The following is a 26,230-nucleotide window of genomic DNA, read 5'->3' on the forward strand; positions in this document are numbered from 1 at the left end:
ATTAGACCCAACTCTTTTTACAGTAATTACTAGTTTGTGTAGAAATGGATCACCTCTCACAAAGATGGGGCACTAAAAATGAAATGCTATCTATCCATCCATTTCCCACCCCACTGACCCTTCCTTTCATCTAAAAGCAAAGGGAATTGCTTATTTCAAGGTGGTCTTGAAAATCATCTAGGCACAATTAAAGTTTGCAATATCCTGTAAGTAAGCATTATATTCTAATATTTTCTGCCAAGAAGTGAATTTGCTAGGCATGACACATTTATTGCTGGCAGTAGATGTACCAAAATGTACCAACACCAGAGAATTAATAAATACCACAGCCCTCCTATGGAGCAAGTTGCATGAATATTTAATAGGAAATGCATGATGAATTTCTTGCATGATTATGCAGAAAAACATTTGGGAATGGTTGCAGCTGTTACATGAACTAGCTAAGTCTCTTTTTCCCCATCTCTTTTGATCTTTATCAATCTCAATATTGTACTTTAACTTTAGCAGTATCTCCAATGATGAGTATTGCAGACACCTGTCAACATTTTAGGAAATGTGTGACTCTTTACATATGTTATCTGTGTATGTGTGTACCTTACAACATTCAGTAGCGCATTTTGAGGGAACAACTGAGAGGTTGTTGGAGGATAGACAGGGCATCAGGGAAATCTGACTCAAAAGAGAAGATGAAAAGCTAAAAGAGTAACAGCTGCCACTCTTACGGGTTTGTCAAATTTTCTTCTTTACATCTCTACCTAAGCCCCATGAAAATATATTCCAATCTAAATTTAGGGGAGCTTTTTGGGACTGATTCTTGATGTTTCTAGTATTCCCAAGATTTTTCCCTTCCTTTCACGGATATTAGATATGTTTTAACAACCCTCCCCCCCGCCCCTGCCCAAAGTATGGTTTCCTTCAGCAAGTGAAATATTCCTTTATTCTGAAGTTTCTGGTATATCCATAAGTTTGACAGATCATAGCACAAAATAATTTTTTTTAAGAGTCATAAGACAGGAAATTGCTCATTGAAATTGTGTGAGCAATGACGCCAGATCAACATATATTGAAAGCCAGTGGGTTTGGGTCCTCTGGAGCTTTAAAGGGCATCTCTCTGAAACAAAAGCCACTCTGGTTCCATTCAAACATCCCAATTTATAGTAGATCTTTAGCATCATGCTCCCAGGAAGTGGGGATTCCAGAAAAACCTCAGACTTGGGAATCTTCATAGACAGAACATAATGTTATCAAATTACAGCAGGGAACCCAAACATGCTGTTTTTGACAATGGCCTGTGACCTTTTAATGGATTGCAGGTGACACAATGTCTTTGTCCCCTAAAGCAATTCAGTGCTTACTAGATGCCATTAAAGAGTTGGCACCCCATAAATTATCAGGTGATAATTATATTCTTGGCTTCAAAACAAGAAGAAATTCTTGCTTAAAAATATATTTGTTCCCCAAGTGTGGTAGTGAGATGAGTTGCACCTCCTAAAATGGTGACTATATTTACTGCTTTCACATTTTGGAATCTATCTTTGGTAAGAGCCTAGATAGAGACTCTCCAGTCACAAAGATAAATACATCTTTACTGAGTCAAACGTTTCTGTCTAGAAAAAGTTAGACAAAAGAGAGGAAATAGTTAAAATCCCAAAGCTCTAGGATGTGCACCTCAGGTTAAAAAAAAAAATCATGAATAATACTAAGAAGCTACTTTCTTTTCCAAAAGTTTATATGTCATAACGAAGCAAGACAATTTGGGTCCTGGTTTCCCTGAGAGTTTCCCACCAGAATCCAAATGTCTCATATGCAGGCAAAAGTATGTGGAGGTGATGTTGGAGGAGGAGAAAGCTAAAGGGCTTTTGCTATTCTACAGAGAGATAATTGAAATACATTTCAGTCTGACCATTAGAATATTATTTTTATTGTATGAAAACCAGTTTCATAGAAACAAAGAGTAGAATGGTGGTTGCCAGGGACAGGGTGGTTGGTGGAGGGGTGGAGGGGAAGTGGGGAGATGTTGGTCAAAGAGAACACAAGATGAATACCTTCTGGGGATCTAATGTAACAGCATGGTGACTACAGTTAACAATACTGTATTGTATACTTGAAATTTGCTAAGAAGGTAAATCTTAAGTGTTCTCACCACAAAAGGAAAAAACTATTTTAGTTTATGATGATGACTTAGTATAAACCTCAATTAGAACATGACTGTGGGGGGCGCCTGGGTGGCTCAGTTGGTTAAGCGACTGCCTTCATCATGATCCTGGAGTCCCGGGATCGAGTCCCGCATTGGGCTCCCTGCTCGGCGGGGAGTCTGCTTCTCCCTCTGACCCTCCTCCCTCTCATGCTCTCTGTCTCTCATTCTCTCTGTCTCAAATAAATAAATAAAATCTTAAAAAAAAAAAAAAAAGAACATGACTGTGGGGCAAGAAAAGAATTCTGGTTCTAGTGCTCCCAATAGACCTTTTTCTTAACCCAGTATTATCAGTTATAGTCAATTAAAATGGCCAAAACATTTATACTTACTCACAAAAGAAAAAATAATTGTAAGGAAATGGGTTTTACTTCTTTTTTGTATCTTGCATGTTAGTACAATGGAACTTCTCACATGAATGAAAATGAAATGAATTTATTTTTACGTGAATAACATGGTTTGGAAGTACTCTTCAGTACTTTAAATCTTATGTATGGAAAGTGACTTACTCTAACTCAGACTTGCTCTGAGAGTCCGGTTGAACCCATTGGGAAGGGACCAAAGCACAGCCACCAGCTTCCTGTTGCCTGGATCTTTTATTACCTTGGCTCATTAAAACTCCTTGTTTGTATTTGCATTTTACTCTTGGGCAATTTTACAACACAGAATAGTGATAAGCTTGCAGACTGATCCTCCTCATTATGTTTAATCATAACTGCAATAAGGGAGATCATCATATCATGCCTGTATCTCAAATACACTGCTGTGATTTTAAAATAGAATTGGTACCCTACAATAGCCTTGGCACCTGCCCGCCCTGTTTCCCCTTTTTTCAAGATGAGCTCTTGAAACATAAAATAAAAGGCATATATACAATAAGCTGGGAGAGGTCCCCATTTTTCATCAGAATGTATGATTAAAACTAGGAAAAAGCCCTGCTTGAAAGCAAATGTGCAGAGAGAAAGAGAGAGAATGGATGAATATCATTAAAAGGTTAGTTGATCTGTGGCTGGGCCACACGACCCTGCTCTAAAACATCCATCTTAGTGTGGGCCAAGAGGACCCCCATGTCGTTTCGGGTTGGTCTCCGGCATATGAAGGTTCGTATTATAGTTTAACAGAGCCGAGGCTTCAGTTTCTGGCATAAGTTACTAATTTTCTTATGCTAATGAAAAACACACATCAGCTCCTTGAAATTCCCCAAAGCAGCATCAGTTTTGCCACTAATTGCAGCACTGTTGAGGCAGGGGAGGGAGAAGGAGAGTGATTACAATAGCAACAGTTGGGACAGGGGCTCTTTGCCTCCCTGAGTGGTCCTCTAACTGAAAACATTTGAGACGCACCCCTCCTGGCCTTGAGTTCTCATGAATTTTAAGAAATTGGAAGCTCCCAGGAGCATCAGAGCATGTTGAAATAATGGAACTCTGGCCTAGGAGATAGGAAGAAGAAAGTCTGGCTCAAACTTCAAACCCCAGCAGAAGGGAATTTGAGACATAACCATTTGATCTTTGTCTCAACCTGACAAGATATTCCTTTTCGGGGCCAAACACACTCCTACTGGCTCCTCCAACAACTAATACCTTATGCATGAGAATATTTTAATGAATCTGACCAGCACAAATATCATAAATTGCTTTTCCATGAAACATAATTTCTCAAATACCCAGAGGACTTTGGGGTGCTGAAAATCCTCCCCAAATCTAGGCGAAATCACTGAAGGCTTTTTCTCCCCTGCAACCCACCTCAGGGCTTTCCAATCCTAGTTACCAATGCATAAAAAATCAGCTTTGCTCAATAGAATTTGTTCTATGGATAAAAACAGAAATGCCGCAAAAGGGTTGAAGACCCCATTACATACAATACCTCAACTTGTGCATATTCAAAATACACATGCTCTGCAGATATTTTACGAAAATTATTTGCTGCAAAGCATGAGCCAGGCAGGAAGCCGATGCACAATGAATTGATTTCCAAGTCTTATTTGTGGCTGATTTGAGGTTAGAGAGCATTTCTGTGCTGGGTGGAGTGGTAAAATGAATGTTTATTGTTTAGGCTTTAAAAGGCCCATTATCATGCAGACTCAGTAAGGTTCTGCCACACAAAATGGAGTGCCAGGCCAGCAGGCAACTGATTCAAGTGACAAGACATGAGCAGCAACAGCCCTTCCATGTTAATAAAACATGTCCCAGCACTCGAAGGAACCCTAGCACAGTATGAGAGCAGATAGACCTTATTAATCAGAACTACTGTTAACTCTAATTACAGGCTTCCCCCAAGTTACAAAGGAAATGGATGGCTTGGCAATAAAGCAATGTTTTGTATGTTAAATCCTCTATTTCCACTGAATCCTCTTATAATTGAAAGTGAGTTCTGATAGGGGAAAAAAAAAAAAAGTCTAATCCCATTCAACGGGACCATGAGATATCTCCCTATACAATTTCCTACCTTTAACCTTGGAATCTTTAGTTCTGGCCCAAGTGTCCATCCAGGTCAGGAACAGTGATGCCTGGCTCTAGGTCCTCTACTCATTAGACGTCATGCCTTAAGTACTTCAATTTTTTTCACCCAAGGAAGGTGTTGAACTAGTTGTTTAAGGCATAGATAAGGAATCATAGACCCCTATGAATATCTTATGAAAGTCGTGGACCCTCTCCCCAGAAAAATACATGGAGACACACGCAGAGGCAGGAATACACATACAATGGCAGGAATAAATCAACAGAAGCCTATTCAAGAATCCGGGTTTAAAACCCCTGAACCAGATAATCTAAGGTAATTTGAGCTTCAAAACCTATGATTTTGATTTTTTGAGCAGCTTCCACATGGAGATAGTAGATTACAGACACTCGATTTAGGCATATTAAAAACATCAAATGCCAAGTCATACCATGATGAAATAAGGGACGGCTAATATGTGAATAGGTTGGAACTTAAAACAATGTGTAAGTGCAGGCAATCTCCACTCAACAAAGGCCTAAGGAGGGATGTCCTAGAGGCTCTAGATGTGGTAGGCCGGCCTTACACTGCACTGAGTCTCATCTCCACGTAGTGTCTGAGCTGATCTATGCTGTGGAGTTCATGCTACCACCATTTTGAAACTTAAAAACAAAACATTTGGGCGCCTGGGTGGCTCAGTTGGTTAAGCGACTGCTTTCGGCTCAGGTCATGATCCTGGAGTCCCTGGATCGAGTCCCGCATCGGGCTCCCTGCTCAGCAGGGATCCTGCTTCTCCCTCTGACCCTCCCCCCTCTCATGTGCTCTCTGTCTCTCTCATTCTCTCTGTTTCAGATAAATAAATAAAATCTTTAAAATAAAAATAAAAATAAAAATAAATAAAATAAAAACAAAACATTTGATATTACACCTAAGAATAATTAATCTCTCAGCTTTTAAAATGTTCATATTATCTACTTTAACATTCTCATGCTCATCCCTGACACTCCCTTCATCCTTGATATTATAATCCTGACCTTCAACTGACCCTGGTAAAGGGCACCACTACCTATTATAGGTGAGGCTGAGGGGAGATCAAGGTAAAGGGAGGGTCAGGATGAAGATGAGGCTCAGGTGGAAGGAGGGTCAGGGAAAGCTTGGTGTTTGTAGCTAAGGACTTTTTATTTTGAGGTCACTGAATCCACACACTTTTTCTTCACTCCTCTTACCAAAATTTGAATCCCAAGAAGTGGTTTTCCCTCTCTATAAAGTCCATATATATGTGAAGAGACCTTTACCCAAAAAAAGAAAAAAAAGGGGGGGGGGGAATGAGGAAATCAGCCCACATTTACTCTGGGAAGTTTAATATGCCTAGTAATGACACCAAAAAAGATGAAGTGTAGATACTGAGCCAACTTACGTCTGCCCAACATTGGGGCACTGAAATTAGTTCCAGTATTGATGTCACCAACCAACTGATAAAGCAGTGAGAAAATATACTTACAGTACATAAAGCCAAATCTATGCAAAGTTTACAAAGAATTCTACAAGTCAATAAGAAAAACACAGACAACTCAATAGAAAAATGGGGAAGAGACTTGAAATACTTCAAAAAGAAGATATCCAATGGCTAACAAATGTAAGAAAAAATACATAATCTCATTAGTCATCAGGAAAATGCAAATTCAGATCTAATCAAAAACAACTCTCCAGTAGAAGACAAAAACGGGAAAAGGCTGATAATACCAATGTAGTAAAGATGTGAAGCAACTGGAACTTTCATACCGCTGGTAGGAAAGATGAGGACATCTGTGAATATAGAAATTTCACTCCTAGGTATGTACTCGAATGAATTGCATACACATGTACACCAAAATTACGTGCAAAGTGGTCAGAGCTCCAAACTACAAACAACTCAAATGTTCACCAATAGCACAATGAATAAATTTATTGTAGTATATTCATACACACTGCACTTAACATGCAATCAAACTGGTGAATCTTATAAACATTATGTTGGGCAAAAGAGCCTGATACAAAAGAATATAACTAAGAAATCATTTATATGAATTTCAAAAATAGGCAAAACTAAACTGTGATTTTAGAATTTAGGATGTGGTTTACCTTTGGGAAAGGTGGAAGGGATAGCAATTGACAGGGGATGCAAGAGAGGGAGCCCTTCTGGGATTTTTCCCTTTCTTGACAAGAGTTATAGTTTCACACATGGAACCATTTTGTGATCATTTGTGTGCTATACGTATGCAATCTGTACTTTCCCAAGCATATCATACTTTTAAAAAGATTTAAAAGAGAGAGTAAGAACATAAGTCTAGGGGCATAGACTGACTTTCAAGGGTTGAAATCTATTTCTCATTTACAAACCGTGTGACACTGGGTAATTTATGTCATTTCTCTCAGCCTCAATTTTTCATCTTTTATTTAATATATATATATATTTGACAGAGAAAGAGCACAAGGAGGGGGAGTGGGAGAGGGTGAGGGAGAAGCAGGCTCCCTGCCAAGCAGAGAGGACCTAGGACCCCGGGATCATGACCTGAGCCGAAGGCAGACACCCAACCGACTGAGCACCCAGGCGCACCTCAATTTTTCATCTTTAAAATAAAGAGAACTTTGGGGTGCCTTAGTGGCTCTGTCGGTTAAGCATCTGCCTTCGGCTCAGATCATGATCCTGCATCACTCTCTACGCAGCGGAGAGTCTGCTTCTCCCCCTGCCCCTCACCCCGCTCATGCTCTCTCTCTCAAATAAATAAATAAAATCTTAAAATAAAGAGAACAATACTTACAGGCTTTATATTGCTAAAGGAGAAAATTCCTAAAAAATTATTCAGCATAGTAAATGTGTGCTCTCCTAGTCCATCCCCTCAGTTTACAACTAGACAACGGCTGAGAAGTGATGCGTTTTGTTCAGGGTCCTACAGCGAGCCTGTTGTCAGGGCCGGAAGTCTGGCTTGTAGTGGACCACACACTCAGGCAAAGGCAGCTCCTGTACTGTGAACTGAAAGTGAACGGAAGATGCCCTCTGGGCTTTTTTGTTTGCCTTCTCCATGTGTGTCAAGAACACAGACAATACAGAATTTCTTCTTTGCTCTGATCCTGGCAATAGCCATAACTTGGTTAGTCTCTGCAAAGCAGCTCTGGAGAAAAGATAACAAAAGAAATCGAATACGTAATTAATTCAATTAAACATTTACTGAGCATATACTATATGCCAGTCACCATTCGACACCCTTAGAATCCATCAGTATACAAAAGGAACCAAATGTCTGTCTTCCAACGCATTCTGGCAGATAGAAGGGGAAGGAGTTAGTGAAAATTAACATGATTAAATCACATATCATTCTTGAAGGTAATAGATACCTGTTGTAAAATGGAAGTTTTATTCGTATTCAGCTCTGGTGAGGCCAACAGATCAGAGGACGACTGCCATTAAAGAGACAGTTGTTGGGGCACCTGGGTGGTTCCGTTGGTTAAGTGTCCAACTCTTGATTTCGGCTCAGGTCATGATCTCAGGGTGGTGGGATCGAGCTCTACATGGGGCTCCGCACTGGGCGCTCAGCACAGAGTCTGCTTGGGATTCGCTCTCTCTTTCTCCCTCTGCCCCCACCCTCCACTTGCCCGTTCTCTCTCTCTCTAAAATAAATAAATAAAATCTTTAAAAGGGATGGTTGTTATACTCACAGTTCCCACGGCAACACAGGCGCCACACAGGGAAGCACGGGGCCCACAGGGGGCAGCGGGAGCAAGGGGAAAATGTGCACAAGAGCCTTCACGGCTGTTTCCGTAGGAAGTAACAGGTGAGGCAGGTTCATCATTTGCCTGTCCCAGGTGGGTAGTGGGGCCTGTGGGCTCTGGACACGTTGGTGTGCGGATGAAAGGCGCGCTTACAGGCTAGCTGTTTCCTGTAGGCGGGAGGTGGCGAGCTCCGGAGGCATGGTCTCTCCAGGGCCAGCAAGGCACCGGATGTCAAAACATCAGAAACACATGCTTAACACAGTGCTCTGAAAAACAAAGAGGCAGAGATGAGAAATAATGTGGAGGAGTCAACAATCATCTCCAAATCTGGTGTATTTATCAAACAAATAATCAAATGGACATGTGAATTTTTCTTAGATTGGGTTTATGTTTCCTTCGACTCTTTTATTTAGTCCTTCGCTGCCAGTGCGGAATTGATTGACATGCAGGTGAGAAAGTCTGGCATGTGAAAATTAAATCACATTTTGTGGCTAAGCACAAGATTACAAAATAACATAAAAAAGGGCGGTTTGTGTTATCTACGGACCTGTGTAGCACAGAAGCCGCATACGGAAATAGGCTTTAAGTCCTCATTCTGCTTACCTAATGTGGACATCCTCTGCACGCAACTATTAATCTCAGCACCTCCACCTCAAGATCCACTTGCAGCTATAACTCTATGAATGTATGGCATGGAAATGACAGAAGGACCTGTCGTTATATAAGGTTTACTATACATGGTCCCTGATAATGAACAATGAAAGCTAGAGGACGATTCTGGCACTAATCTCTAGTCTCTTCTCACCGGGAAATAATTATCTTTAATCAGTGTCATTCTGAGAATCTTTCTGATCTAGGCCTATGCTTAATCCTCTTCCCTGTCAATCACGGAGTAATAGTAGCTGCTGGGTCGCGGTGGTAGGCAGACCTCGGTGAGGACAGGAAAGCATAATGGAAGACAATTAAAAGTTGGCAAAGTAGAAGTGAGAGTTATAAATGAATAACCCGAGCAATAAATGACAAGAAGGAAACCGCTTTTGCAAACATTTTAAAAACACTGCTATGTTACGCATAATCAAGGCAATCACAACCTGTTCTAAGCACATAACACTTCTGAAGAGATGACGGGAGAGACTGGGGAGTTTTAAGAGGCCCCAGAGTGGTTAATGGGGGAATTAGCACAATTCAGAAAAGACATTAATTAGGTCAATCTGCAGTTTTAAAAAACTTTAGCACCTCTCCAATGCTATTAGTGAATTAATGACCCCCGTTACTGAACAATAGACAAAGATTAACACAAAAATTTGGGCTGTTTAAAGCCAGCTTTGAAAGGGAAGCCCAAAGAAAGAGCCAATGAAATTGGAAAACTACAGTAAGAATTAATGGAAGCGTGTTTGTGAATTATAAAAATAGACATATATGAAATAATGTGTTTTTTGTGTGTTTTTTTTTCATAAAGAACTCTGCAGCACAAATCCTGCAGCTGAACGGAAGAGAATGCCCAGTGATACTGAGCCTAAAAAGAGAGATTGTGTAACGTCTCCAAAAAAGAAATTTTATCTTGTGTAAAGAGTATGAATTTACCCAATAATACTTGGGAGCAAGAAGCATTCCAAAAATGTGTTGATCCTTAAGTTAAAGTAATTTTAACACCAAGTTTCCTTCACCTGGCTGGGGTGTCATATTTTAGAAGCCTCTCCTTTGAGCACTACAGGATCAAAGGTGCTTATGCAAGGCCTCGGAACAGGGCAAGGGTCTGTCCCTTAATTTCACAATGGTTCTTACGGCCGCTGCTCCTGAGACTACTGACAGTTGTAGATCCTGGTCCTTCACCATCCGTCAGGCAACACTGCTCCGTAAAGAGCAGGGCTGTCCTTCCCAGGAGTCCCCGCCAAAGACTACTGAAACCCTTGTAGGAATCCTACAGTATCACTCTGCAGGGCCTCATGAGGTAAGTGCAGAAATTTTCCCAGCTAGTTTTGCCATCTGTATATTGCAAATAATACTCTGTTTAGTATGCAGAGGCATGGGATGACATAATTCAAAATGCTACTTGTTTCAAAACACAGGATACCATTAATACCATGATCAAATTCTTCTTATGCAACAATTGATAATCAATCAAATATCAAGAGTTCAGGCTCATGTTTTTGTGGAAAAACCCATGCCTTCAGCATATTTCCCCATCAATTTAACATGTGTTACATACATTCTTCCTTACAATGAGTGATATAAAAACCAGAATTCACCATCAAGAGCTAAAGCTCCTGCCTCCACACAAATAATTGTGAGTATAGTGGCTTAAAAAAAAAGTAATAATTATTTTCCAGAATAACTCTCAAGTTACCATAAAAGGGATCATCTTTGAATGATAAGTCATGTTGACTGACTTAAATTCCCCAGGACGGTTTTCTACCTCCTCCACATCTATTTTAAGATTTGCTACGTGGGATTCCACACAGTTAATCACAGAGTTTGAGCTGCATGAGCACATGGATCAGGGAAGTCTTCTAACACTAAAATTTCCAGTGGAGGTGGCATAACAAGATCTGGAATCTGTAGAGAGAAAGGCCGGAGGGTGAAGACATTTGACGATGTTCTTCAGATTTACAGACAAGTTTGCAGTAATAAAGATCAGTAAATAGATTAATAATAAACTTCTTTAGAAGGACATAATTAAAGGGTTTGGTTCCTTTCTAGAAGAGAAGCTAAAAGAGAATTACAATCAACACAAATTTTAGAGGCACAATTATAGCACTTGTCAAGAGCAAGGGCTTCGTAATCAATTTCTGTGTAGTTGTGCTTTATGGATTATTCTGTTCTTAAATATTAGGCAGTTAGTGCCTCCACTTTCTTGCACTTGCACCTGACTCTGCCCAACCCTGAAATCGTGAGATAAAGTGTCAAAAACAAGAAAATGATCATCTTAATGTACTAGTCATATACTAGGAAATAAGTCCAGCAAATTCATCAGTCAGGGTGTTGCCTGGTTTTGCTCACTCTGGACATCCAAACATTGAATTACAAGGTCAGGTACGTACAACTCGGGAATCACAAGCGAAAAATTAAGGCTTTAAATCTTATTTTAGGATGAAGAAAATCAAAGGACTTACTAAAAATGACAAAACCACATTCAGTAATAAGAATCCCATTCCATTTACTTCACACACTTGTATACACTACACTATAAGAAAGAAATAGTGATTCTGGAATCAGTTTCCTGTTCTGTCTCACTAAGGAACTAATGATAATCTTAGCCAGAGGGATTAAGAGAGTAGTTCAGGTCCAGTTGGCATCCTCGTTAGAGCTCTGCCTTGCCCTCATTCTACATTTTCTGGTATGTACTAGTCTGATGGTTTAGTCGGTTCTTAAGAGTGACAAAGAAATGCTGCAGCTCTTTGTCACCCTGAGAGCTCTGTGCCTGGGGCAAGGAGCATAAAACGTGCTCTCACTTCAATAGAGATTTATCAAAATATAAGTGAAACAGAAAGAGGGAGAGGGAAGAGGCTGGGTCCTCATAGAACACCAAGGAGTCTACAGACCTGCAGCTTACTGACCTTGAACTTGGTTCTCTTACTCCATTCATCTCTGCTCTAAGGGCAATAGAGGGAGTCCCAAGTGACAAGAAAGGGGGCTTACATTTTTGCATTATCTTTGAAATTTTACATCTTGTTCTTGCTAAACACTGCAGTGAAGCAGTATTCTCTGTGCAAGAGCAGCATTCTTCTCCAAGCTGTAACATAGGAATATTCAAACTCTTGGGTTTTAAAAAAAGAGGCAACATGATACTTCCTATCTAATACTATTAATCATCTCTCCACACACACAATAACAGGGGCCCCAGGAATTAGCAGTGGATCACTTCTCACTGCAAACTGTGAGGGTTACAATACCACAGACTCAAAAGCCTATGAATTTTTTTTTACACCCAGATAGTATACTCATGCTTAGAAATCAAAATTATTGGATTGCTTTTAATCTGCAAAATTGAGCAAATCTGGGAGGACTGCATTCTTGCTTTATTTGGAGCCTGGGCCTATCACAGATTCCATTTTCTCTTTCTTGACTGGAATTAATACTAGTAGCTTCTTCTGAAGGTGGCACCAGATGTTCCTGATCACTTTTTTTTTTGACAGCTAATTATCATAATGATGTGAACCTATCTAAAGTCTATCCATGAGTTTGTCTTCTGTCAACTGCAAAAGTAAGGAATCACTGAAATGAGGTAATACATCTGAGTTCTAGAAATCAGTATGCGGTTGAGGCATTAAAAGATTCTGGAGTGATGACTGGGCAACTGTAGAATTTACATCCATAACCTTGGCAAGGGTCATTACTGAAAAGATTAATCCTTCTGATATAGCAGTGAGGAGTTTCCTGACCTGCCTGTCTGTCTGTGCTGGGATGGGGTGAGGGGTGGAGAGTTGGGGGCGGGGTTGCTGAAATGCCTTAGATAGTCTTCATATAACTAGCCAGTTCAAAGACTCACTGATTCAAGCTCTCATTATCATATTGAAGATTTGAAATTTTCAAAGAGAAATGGACAGAAGAAAGGGAAACAAAACAAAACAAAACAGAATTAATGTGTAATGACTATTTGCTATATGCCAGGCACTTTGCTAAGCATTTTACAAAGATCATGCCATTTAATTCTTACCACAAACCTAAGAATAGGATGACATTCCTGATGCTCTATAGTAATTACACCACTGGCCTGAGAAATTAATGGACACATAACCTATCCATACCCCCTCTGGTCATTATGCCATACCACTGAGTACTGGCCAGTAGTAAGTCACAATGTCCAGAAGACTCTAGGCTTAGAGTAACTAAGTAACCTGCCCAAGACATACAGCTAGAAAATGGCAGAGTCAGGACTTGAACACAGATCTGCCTGATTTGAAAGCTTGAGATACTTTCCTACCATGCTTCCTCCTGTTAGAGTGACCAGTTCCATACCAAGAAGCTTTTTGTGACCATTTTAAGATGTTGGATGACAAGTTATCCATGAGGAAATCATGCTGAATACTCACATCACCTGGGAGAGCATTGTGCTTTTTATCTTTTGCATATACTTCTATCACTCTAGACACCTAATTGTTCCCCAAATATACTTAGACTTTCCTTCTTTCTTGCCTTAGTTTATGCTCTGCCCAAGTCAAAAATGTCCTCTAGCCTTTACCCCCCATTTGAAATTCAGTACGTCTTTTAATGTTGAATTACATACACATTGCCCCCTATACTAAGCAGTTCATTTGCCTGCCCCATCACAACCTCTGCCAAGGGCAGCTCAATGACCATGTGATCCCACCTTTCTGTACACTCATGCCCCTCAGCAATGGCTGACCCAAGGCCAGCCTATTAGCTGATTAGCAGGCGATCAGGTTCCTTCCTAAATAGGGACTGCATAGACTGGTACTGAATACTAGATCCAGAAAGTTCTATCAGGCTAAGGCTGGTGACACAACAAGGCCAAGTGAAAGCAGAAGCTAGCAGAAACAGAGAGGAACAAAGAAAAGACGAGAAGAGGAGTCACTGAAGGCCTCTGCCATCATTCGTCTGCCTCAGACCCCATTCCTCCTGAGCCTGGAATACATTTTCATGTTTTGTGATCTTCATATTGTTTCAACAATCTCTCCTATACCTGAGTTAGAGGTAGGTCTTAAGAAAAACAGCATCTTGCATAGAGATCAGGTTTCTCGGCTCACTGTTCAAGATTTAATATCTTCCTGGTTGGCATTTACTAACCCTTTTGATTTATACTTCAGTTTTGGTACTTTTATCTCACCTTCGATTAATGTTAATTATGCATGTATCTGTCTCCTCACTTTTCCTTCAGACCAAGTCCATTCATCTTTCTCTCCCTTAGTGCCTAGTAGAATCTGGCATGTTTTTTAACAAATGTTTATTGGATTGGGTAATGCTTGGTGATGTCAATAACCACATCATTAACTGGGCCTTGTGAAACTGTATTATTGACGTGCCATGAAAGGCTTTGCCATTGCTACCATCCCCACATGTGAGGTATCTGCTCCTAAAAAGTGGCAAGGAAGGAAAGGGAAGCAAAGAGGTTTAGCTGAACCCCCCACTTTGTGCATCCCTTCTACAGTGTTGCTATTCAATGTCTTCCCAGGCAGGGGCCATATTTCCCAGCCCCCTTCATATAGTTCATGTCCATTTCTTCCCTGCAGAACATGATAGAAGCTTCTTCCAGACCAAAGTAGATATTAAGTAATTGTGAGGATCATACAACATGGAAGGAGCCTGGATTCTTGACTAAACCCACAGAAGGTTGCTGACCAGAAAACCCTCCAATGGACTGCGACAGGAGCAAGGAGTAAGCTTGTATTGGGTTAAGTTATTGGGATTTCAGGATTTAACTGTTACAACTACTGGTGTTAACTAAGCAAATAAAGAGCACTGCCCCATTTTTTTTCTTTAAGGGTGGAGTATTCCACTTCTAGTCTTTTGCCATCTCTTATGGTATTGATATGATTAACTGATTGAGAGGCAATGTTTCTTCATCACCATTTTTTAACCTTTAGTGGACCCGCCTTAAATTTATTTCTATATTCCTGAATTATACTTTCTTAATGTTTACCAGGACGTCTTAAGGAGAAGAGGAGAGTGAAGGGTAAGATGTAGAACCAATAACTCCTCTGAACTCGATTCAACACCTGGGGACCTTCACTGGCATGTAGACAATTAAGATTACCTGACTGGAGGTGATCTAAGATATTAACGCAGATTCTGGATGTCAGTCAGATGGAAACAAACCTTCACCTCATGAAATTTGCAACCTGCATCCCTGATTCATCAAGCAGAATGTGGATGCTGCCTTTTTGCTTTAAGTCATTAATATGTTGATTTCTATTCAACCAAAGAGGACTTGCTGAAGGGTTTCATCATGAACTATATATACCGGGCAATCCTACAATATGTCATCAAAAATAATTTACAGAATTGTGGTTTTAAGACAGATGGTGCAGCTCTGTAATATAAATAGTAAGTCGTAGTGCCCTTGTCGAAATTCCTTTTTGTGAAATTTAAACCTTTGAAGGATGATTAAGGGTACTGAAGAGAAGCATACTTTAGATAAACTCCTGAGTTCATCAGATGATTTACATGCATTGGCATGTGTCTGGATCCCAAAGACCATCAGAAACAGAGTGTGCTTTGGTTCATGGTGCTTATTTGATTTGCAGTTAGGCCATAAAGAAAGGCCCTTAGCATGTTAAGCTAAGGAGACTCATTCATGGACATCTCACTCTATAATATGCCTCAATATGCCCCAAAGCCATGATTTCATTTTTTTTTCTTTTTTTTTGGGGGGGAGAGAGAGAGAGAGCATGCATGAGTGAGCGGGGGGGAGTGGGGAGAGGCAGAGGGAGAGAGAGAATCTTAAGCAGGCTCCACACCCAGCACAGAGCAAGACACGGGGCTTGATCTTAGATCCTGAGATCATGACCTGAGCCAAAATCAAGAGTTAGATGCTTAACCCACTGAGCCATCCAAGCAACCCCCAAAGCCATGATTTTAAGTACTCAGTTGGCTTATTTTCTTAGATGAAGGTTATATTCAAATGTTTGCTGGTAATATTTGTGCATAGTAATAATAATTAACATTTACTAGGCCATGAGTAGGTAACAGACTTTCCATTTGTTATCTCTCTGATCCTCACGGTAACTGTATGAAGATGTCCCATGATCAGTGCCCATTCAGAGTTCAGAAAAGCAAGGCTTACAGAAGTAAGTAACTTGCCCAAGGTCACAGTATTAAATCAGTACCAGAGCCATGGACCAGAACCAAGACATTCTAAATTCAGTGCTTGCACTCTCTTTTTTAAAAAATAACATTTTATTAATGCATAAGCAGTACATATGTGATGTGAAAAAAATTCAAATACAGAGAAACACATATGAAAAAATTAAAATATCATATTCCTACTACATAGAAATCACCACTATAATACCTGAGAGCAAATACTTCCAGATCCCATTCTATATACACATATTTATTTTCATCAAAATGAGATCATACTGTCACCTAGCTCTAAAATTTGCTTTTTCAGGCAAGTATCTCAGTAAATTTTTTCTTGTCTAATGCTGAAAACATATTCAAATTTCCCCAGTGACCCAACAATGTCTTTTATAGTTGATTTGCTGAAATAAACATCCAATCCAGGACAACATATTGCATCTTTTTCTATGTCTCTTCAGATTCTTTTAATGTAGCTCCTTTTTTTTTTTTTTTTAAATAACATCAATTTGTTAAAGAGACTAGACTAATCACCCTATGTAATGTCCCATGTGCTGGATGTGCCTCATGGTACCATTTGGCTTATTGTTTTACCCCTTCCTAGTTATAAATGAGAGATCAGAGATAGTAACAAGAGTTAGAATTCCAACCCATGACCAATTAGGATTGCATCTTTAGATAAGATATTTAACTTTTTTTTGAGCCTCAGTTTTCTACTAGTAAGAAATTATGAGGACTAAATGTGATGTTAAGTGTCTTACAGAGAGCTATATGCTCAGCTCATAGGCCAAAATCCACAAACATTAGCTAATACTAGGAAGCTGGGGTACCACTAGGGTGGTACTGAGTAAACTGAATTTGTTTTTAAATCAGTGACATTCAATGATTGATTGGCTATGGGCAGAAAGAGAGCCTTCAATCAATATCAGCCTGTATAATAATCTGCTGGCTTAGGGCAAGTGCTTAGTTTTAAAATTAATTTCATAGTGTCATTATATATAGGACCACTTCTCAAGTTTTAAAAACACACATTTAAAGAAAAGCAGGAGTAGTTGGACTCCTGCCTATACCCTCTTCTCTAGAATCTGCCAGCCCTCTTCACTGACTGGAGCCCCAGCAAGCATGTCTACACTGCCCACAACTGGCCAGAGCTGATTGGCTAAAAAGCAGACTCCTAACCAATCAGATTCTCTCTCTTGAAAGTGTGGAATTGGTACTAAGGAATTCCAGGCTCGTCTGGGATGGTATGATGGATGGAGATGTTATAACTCAGGAGCTCTGGGTCACTCATTTTCTGCTGCATTAGAGAGCAGCTAAAACTATTCTGCAAATGGAAGAACAAGAAACATCTCCTGAAAGAAGCAAAGACTAGAGATGAAGAAGACTTCCTAATATTCTGATCCATTTCCATTTTTTTTTTGTTTCTAGTTTCTGCCTAACTTCAGGGTCTGTGAGATGTCCCTGAATATCCATATAATAATACACCCTTTTTGTTTTATGCTTCTTGTTACTTACAGCAGCAAACGTCCTTGAAACCATTGGGGAGATATATACACACACACACACCCACTCACACACATTTCTTCCTCTAACTTGATAATGCATGGTTAGCATTACAATGTTCTTTACAACCCTATTAAAAGGTTATCACATTTTTGGGTTTGGCTAGTGGAGTAAGAAAATGAAGATGATATAGGCTAATATGTTTATTTCAAAAGAATGTTTAAATTGACACAAATTTTTATTAACAAAAATATAATATCTTTGAAACAGAAAAAGGCCAAGATATAGAAAGCTGTTTTAAGATACAAGGTACCACTCAAGCACTAAGAAAGACAAAAAAAAAAAAAATGCTAGTGCTTAATATGACAGAGTGATGTTTACTAATAAACCTTCTTTAAAATGATTAGAGAATATTAATGTCTAAGGAGTAGTCATTGGGGCTAAGCACAAAGTTTTAATTTTCTTTTTTTTTTTTTTAATTTTATTTATTTATTTGAGACAGAGAGAATGAGAGACAGAGAGCATGAGAGGGAGGAGGGTCAGAGGGAGAAGCAGACTCCCTGCCGAGCAGGGAGCCCGATGCGGGACTCGATCCCGGGACTCCAGGATCATGACCTGAGCCAAAGGCAGTGGCTTAACAAACTGAGCCACCCAGGCGCCCCTTAATTTTCTTAAAAGAATAAAAATGGTAATACTTCCAGAAAAGCAAATAAAAGGATATCAAATTTATATTTTTCACTAAATACATAATTCAGATGAAAAAACAAAACAACATCAAAAAGTTAATGACTTGAAGATTCCTGGGATGAAAAGGTTTCTAATTTAGCATACATCTATACATTTTCAAAATTTTGGAGCTAATTCACTTTCTCTTATCTATCAAAACATTATTCATAGTAGAGTGCTCATTAAGGGACCTTGTGGAAAGAAAGAAATTTTTCAGGCATAATGGTTTTAATGCTTATATAATAGATGCGTTGTTGAATACTACAATTTAATATCAACCCCAAAAGCCTTTTGAAAATTTGAGAATCACCCTTCTGAAAAGTTATTTGAAAGTCTATAACTATAATTTTGGATAAAATTCCATGTAAGAATATAAAAAGAGATTAACTGCCCAAATTCAAGGAAAAAAAGTTGTTAGAAAACCACCCATACAATCAATCTCTTCTTCTCAGTTACTTTCTGAAAATGTGATTCCCCCAAATGTTCATTGTATCGTGTGGTAGATATGCCCACCAAGATAATTATGAACAGAGTAATTCAATGTGTTCATTCAATGACAAAATATATATCAAGTATCTACAATGTGCCTGGCAAGTGTTCAAGGCAATGGTATTACAGGAATGAATAAAAAACACCAAATCCCTACTTTCAGGGAGTTTATATTTAAGAGCAGGAAGAGTAGGTGTGTGTGAATATATATGAACTATGAAAAAAAACCAAGGCAAAGTAAAGCAGATAGAGAGTTGGAAGGGAAAAAATGCTGTTTAGCGATAGTAGTCAGGAAAGCCCTCCCTGATGAGGTGACATTTGAGCAGAGATATGAGCGGTGAGTAAATGAGTCATGTGGCTGTCTGGAGGGAAACGCTTTCAGGTGGAGTGAACAGCCAATGTGCATGTCCTGAAGTAGCAACATTCCTGTCATGTTTTAGGAATAGTAAGGACAAACATGACTGTGGTTGAGCACACAAGGAGGAGGGTAAAGAAATGAGATGAGAAAAGAATTGTGGCAATTTTATATTTGTCTGTAAATTCTGCACTACCCCTCCCTTCAAAAAGAGAAGCCTAATTCTTCTCCCCTTAAATGTGGGCCAGATTTAGGGACTTGGGTCTAATAAATAGAATATGATAAAGGGATGCTATGTGACTTCTGAGGCTAGGTCATAAAAAAAACAGCTTGTGCTTGCCCTCTCTCTTGGGTCACTCATTCTGGAGAAAACTACATGCCAGGTTATAAAGACACTCAAGCAACCTAGAAAGAAGCATACATGGGGAGGATCAGAGGACTCCCACCAAGAACTAGCCTGCCATGCCAGTTAGTGTTCCATACAGAAAGTACATTACCTGATTAAAAAAAAAAAAATCACAAATCACAGTATATTTGTGAATATACTGTGGAAGGACATGGTGGAAGGAGATAATTACAGGATTCCAGATAAAGGAATATTTTGGCTTATATTAGAGCAGTAACAATACAGAAAGTGAAGAGGTATTTAAATTTCAGATAAATTTAAATTTCAGATAAAAGCTGACAGGATTGGTTAATACATGGGATGTGGAGTGTGAAACCAAAAAAAGAGTCAAGTGTGACTCCAAGATTTCTGGCCTGAGGATCCAGAAAAAAAGGAAGTTGAACTGGGGAAACTGGGGTTATAACAAGTTTGGCAGTTTGGTTTTAGATGTTTTAAAATTTAGATGCCTATTAAACTTCAAGTGGAGATGTTAAGAAGGCAATTGGATGTGGAGTTTCAAGTTCAGAACAAGGTTGGTTTTAAGAATGTAATTCTTGGTATTTAGGGAAATAAGAGTCATAGACTTGAGTGAGCTGAATTAGCTAATGAGTGAAGATAGATGAGAAGACAATCAGCAGCAAGCACTGAGCCATTGCAATATTTTGATGTCTGGAGAAAGAGAAGGAACTATCAAAGGAAACAGAAACAGAGTTAGTAACTAGTGATGTAGAAAGAATGAATGAAGGAGTGGTATATCAGAAACCATGTTAAGAAAGATTTGAAATAGAAAGAAATATTAACTGGATCAGATACTTGTTGAGTAAGATGAAAATTTATTATAGGATTCCTCTTAGAGTAGGTTAAAGAAAGAATGGGAGTGTTAAGATGCATATGGTAAGCCTTAGAACAACCACTAAGAAAATAACTAAAAAATATATATTTTGGAGAAATAACTAAAAGAATTAAAATGCTACACTAGAATATATTTACTTAATGCAAAAGAAAGTAGAAAAGGAAGAATAAGACAAAAAAGATATGAGACATATAATAAATAAGAATTAAAATGATAGGGGCGCCTGGGTGGCTCATTTGGTTAAGTGGCTGCCTTCAGCTCAGGTCATGATCCCGGGGTCCTGGGATTGAGCCCCACGTCTGGCTCCCTGCTCAGTGGAGAGCCTACCTCTCCCTCTCCCTCTGCCTGCCACTCTACCTACTTGTGCTCTCTCTCTCTGTCAAATAACAATATAAAATTAAAAAAAAAGAATTAAAATGGCAGATATAAGTCTACTTATATCAATAATAATATTAAATGTGAATGGATCAAACAGTCTAATCAAAAGGTGGAGATTGTTAGCCTCAATTAAAAAAAACAAAAAGCTCCAGGTATATGCTATCTTCAGGATAATTAGAAAGCCAAACTATGGAAAGAGTCCAAGTGTCCATCAACTGATGAATGGATAAAGAAGATGTGGCATATATAATCAATGGAATATTACTCAGACATCAAAAAGAATAAAATCTTGCCATTTGCAATGATGTGGATGGAGCTAGAGTGTATTATGCTAAGCGAAATAAGTCAAAGACAAATACCATATGATTTCACTCATGTGGGATTTAGGAAACAAAAAGGATGAACATATGGGAAAGGAAAAAAGAAAAAAGAGAGCGGGGGGCGGGAAGCAAACCATAAGAGACTCTTAACAATAGAGAACGAACTGAGGGTTGATGGAGGGAGGTGGGTGGGGGATGGACTAAATGGGTGATGGGTACCAAGGAGGGCACTTGCTATGATGAGCACTGGTTTATATGTAAGTGATGAATCACTAAATTCTACTCCTGAAACCAATATTACACTATATATTAACTAACTAGAATTTAAATTAAAATTTTGGAAAAAAAATAAAAAGAAAATTGTTTCAAATAAAAAAATAAAGCTATAAATGGGTTGAAAGTAAAAGGATGGAAATAAATATAACATGCACACAACAATCATTAGAAAGTTGGCAATATTAGGGGTGCCTGGTTGTTTCAGTTGGTAGAGCATGTGACTCCTGATCTTTGGGTTGTGAATTCAAACTCCATATTGGGCATAGAGAAAGAAGAAAGAAAAAAAGAAAGAAAGAAAAAAAGAAAGAAAGAAGAAAGAAAGAAAGAAAGAAAAAAAGAAAGAAAGAAAGAAAGAAAGAAGAAAGAGAAAGAAAGAAGAAAGAAAAGAAAGAAAGAAAGAAAGGAAGGAAGAGAGAGAGAGGGAGGGAGGAAGGAAGAAAGAAAGGAAGGAAGGAAGAAAGGAAAGAAGGAAGGAAGGAGACAATATTAATATCAGGAAAAAATGGACTTTAAAAAACAGCATTGTTATATATAAAGAGGAATATTTTATTATTAAAAAAAGGTCAAATCATTTGAAAGATACAACAATTATAAACATATGCACCAAACAGAACCCAAAATATGTGAGGCAAGAATTGACAGAACTGAAGAGAGAAATAGATAATTCTACAATAACAGCTAGAGAACTTCAATTTCCCTCTTTAGGTAATGGGTAAATAACTAGACATAGGATTGACAAGGAAATAGAACACTTGAATAGCACTATAAACCAACTAAACTTAATAGGTATCTATAATACACTACATATAACAATAGTGGTATATCCATTCTCAAGTGCACATAGAATTTTTTACGGTAGGCTATAAAACAGCATCAACATATTTAAAAGGATTAAAATTCTTTTTTAATGTTTTTAATGTTTTTTCTCAGAGGGAGTGAAATTGAAAATCAATAACAAATTTGGAAAATTCACAAATATGTGGTAATTAAACAATACACAAATCATTAAACACCATTAAGAAAGTGAAAAGACATTCCACAGTATGGAAGCAAATAACTGAAAATCATATAGCTGACAAGGAACTTCTATCTAGGATATATAGAGAAGTCTTACAACTTGATAAGAAAAAGCCAGCCCAATTAAAAACTGGGCAAAGGATATGAATAGGCATTTCCCCAAAGAAAATATACAAATGACCAATAAACACATGAATAGTTGCTCAAAATCAGTAGCCATCAGGGAAATGTAAGTCAACACCATTTCCTACTCACTAGGATGGCTATAATAAAAAGACAGATTACAACCAAGTTTTGACTAAAACTGTTGGAACTGAAACCCTTGTACATTGCTGATGGGAATGTAAAATGATGCAGCCACTTTGGAAAATAGTCTGGCAGTTACTCAAAATGTTAAACATAGATTTATTATATGACCCAGCAATTCCACTGCTAGGTATGTAAATTATTTATCCACACAAAATCTTGAGAATTGAAAAAGAAATTAAAGCTTATGCTCACACAAAAACTTGTATATGAGTGTTCATAGCGACATTGTTCATAATAGCCACAAACCACACGTTTATTAATTAGCAAATGGATAAACAAAATATGGTGTAGCCATGCAATGGAATATTATTTGGCCATAAGAAGAAATGAAGTACCGATACATGCTTCAATATAGATGAGCTTTAAAAATATGCTAAGTGAAAGAAGCCAGTCACAAAAGACCACATATCGTGTGATTCTATTTATATGAAATGTCTACAATAGGCAAAACTATAGGGATGGAAAGTAAATTAGGGGTTGCTTAGGGCCTGGAGGTGAATTGAGGAAAATGGGGTATAGAATTTCTTCTTGAAGTGATGAAAATGTTCTCAAATTGATTGTGGTGATGGTTGATAACTTGGTCAATATACTAAAAATCATTGAATGCTTTAAGTGGGTGAATTTTATGGTATGTAAATTATATCTCAATAAAGCTGTAACTGAAAAGAGGAGAGAGAAAATGAGAGGAGAATTACAGAACACTTGAAAAGACCAACTCTTTCTCGGAGTTTGCTATACAAGGGCAGAGAAATGTGGGGTCAAGGTACGGCTAGTTTCTAAGTGGAAGACATTACATGTTTTTATTTTTTTTTTTATTTTTTAAAGATTTATTTATTTATTTGACAGAGAGAGAGAGAAAAGGAGAAAGAACACAAGCAGGGGGAGTGGGAGAGGGAGAAGCAGGCTTCCCACTGAGCAGGGAACCCGATGCGGGGCTCGATCTCAGGACCCTGGGATCACGACTGAGCCAAAGGCAGACGCTTAACTGACTGAGCCACCCGGGTGCCGCACATGTTTTTATTTTAATTGATGTTCCAGTGGGTGGTGATGCAGGAGAGAGAAATAGGCAAGAGGTGATGAGATCCTTTGCAGAAGTAGAGGAGTTGGTCTGGAGTCAAAGCACAACCTTGCAGCTCCTCACTGCAGTGGGGCAGGCACAGAGTATGGCTGCAGACATGCAAAGGTTAGAAGATTGGTGCTGTTGCATTGAGGAAATTCTCTGTGAACGGGAAGAGAGAAAGAGGAACCGAGAGAGAAAAGAGCAGCAACAGGGAATCTGAGTGATGAACCTGAGGGATCTGGGGGGGTAGGAAATGGTACTGACAGAAACGTACCAACAACCCAAGACCATGATTGCTCTTGATAAGCCCTCCCTGGCCCCGGATCCCTAGGGACTGTGCTTTAGTTACTCAGTGAGGGAGCTGCAGCCAAGTTTCCCACTTTAAAGCATTCAGGTCCCATGGAGGGGGAGGGGGTTGATAACAAAGGCATGGCCACCGTACATCTCTAGCCCCGTGGCACATTTTACTCACCCTGGTTTCCCTCACCTGGTTTGCTTGTCACCTCATCCACCCTCTCCCTGCCTGACTCCTAACCCAGCAAGATTGATCTTAGATTCATCCATATACTTAGAAGTTCAAATCTCTACTTGACTTCGAAATCTCTCTGCTATGAACTCACTGTCTCACCCCAGCTTGGCCTGGCCTTGGTTTGCTGTTCCCAGCTTGGCTCTGACAACTCCTAATGATCTCACCCCACTGTGGAGCCTAGATAGGACTGTTGTGTTCTAAAAGGTCACCAGTCAATGGGGTGTTTGGAACGCAAAGAATTTCCCCATAGAAAAAAATTATTATAAATAGTGGTATGGTTCCCAGGCCAATCTACAAAGGCCTATTTAACCAACCATGGTGCTGGCCTAGCTGTCCTAAGCCATGGGGTCCCCTAAGTCTAGTGAGGTTGACCCAGGGGTAATAGACAAGAGAGTGGAACCCATGACAACGTAACAGTTCCCATGGAAACACGGAGGGAGAACTCCCGAGGCAGAGGAGGCAGGAAAGAGGTTGAAGAATATGTCAGCTGGCGTCCAAGCAGAAGTGAAGCTTGCAGAGCAGAGGGCACCCGGCCTGGAGGGGGCTCACAGAGTGCAACTAGCAGAGGCTGGGGAGCAGAGGCGAGCCCCCCAGATCTTTGATAAGCAGAAAAACATCATGACCGGACTCCCTTGAACGGCAGAGTACCTGCCCTCCAGCTCCCTCTGCCTCTTTCTGCCCCCATTCCTGTGAAGTTCCCGACTTTTCTCTGGCCCTCTGACCACTCACCCCATCCTGCTTACTGGAGGACCTCTGATTGCGGGCTATGCACTTAGTGAGACCGACTCTCCTTGGTTTGCACACTTTTTGGTTGAGAGAGGAATTTATTTTGGCTGCCTCACGCCCACTCCATTTTTCAACCTTACCTTCAGTCAGTGCATCCTAAGCTCCTTTATGGGAATCCCTTTCTTCCATGGCTATGAACTGGGGGACTATTGATCAAGGTACCACGGCCTCTGCCAGCCATACCTTCGAGTCCGCCGGATCTAGCTCACTCTTTCGGCTTTCCTTCGATGTGCAAGTGGATTGTTCTGAGCTTGAGTCGGCCAGATTCACAAACAATGATCTCCAATACACACATGATATCGGAATGTTCCGTTCATCACCTATTTTATGTTTTCTAGTAAACTCCCCAAATGCTCGCCTGTCACTTGGCCCCAGTCAACTCCTGCACAGACTTGCAATTCCCTATGTGCCCTGCTTGCCTGGTTCCCCCCGAATCACTGCTGCCCAGGACCCACTGGGACTCCTGCCATTGCTCTCCCCAGCAAGGTTTGGGCTGAAAGGGAAGCAAATACCCGTAAGTTTTCCTTCTTAGCCCCTGTCATGTCTTTCCCTTCAAATTACACATCCCCAAGTCCTCCAGGCCCATGTGTCTCAGAATCATGTGTGTGACTGAAAAAAAAAATAAAATAAAATAATAAAATGCAGATCCACAGGTCCCGACCTCAGGAATTCTATTTCAGTAGGTCTGAGCACGGAGCCCAGGAATCTGCATTTCTATAAATACCGCCGGAGATGCTGAGGCCCGCGGTCTGGGAAGTGCTGCCGTGTGGCCCCGCGGGTCATCTCACACACCCGTCAGCCTCGCCGTTCACGCGGGCTGGTGCCCCCGCAGAGCCCTCCTGCCATGACAGCTCAAGGTTTTCGGCAAATATTTCTTTCCGTTTTCAGGGAGAGTGAGAGGGCCCCACATGGAGAACTGCTAACAGAGAGAACAGATAACAGTCCCAGCCCCATGAATCGATTGGCAAATTTTAGTCAGTTTTCGCCGGGTTGAATCTTGGTAAAATTTTTTTGACTGGTGAGGCGGAGGAAATCTGCATATTGATGAAGTTGCAGATATGTTGGCCCAAAGATACGCACACTCATAGCCATTCCCTTTTCGTCAT

The sequence above is a fragment of the Mirounga leonina genome, unplaced genomic scaffold (genome assembly GCF_011800145.1).
Source record: "Mirounga leonina isolate KUSES-001 unplaced genomic scaffold, KU_Mleo_1.0 Mir_151, whole genome shotgun sequence".
Lineage (NCBI taxonomy): Eukaryota > Metazoa > Chordata > Mammalia > Carnivora > Phocidae > Mirounga > Mirounga leonina.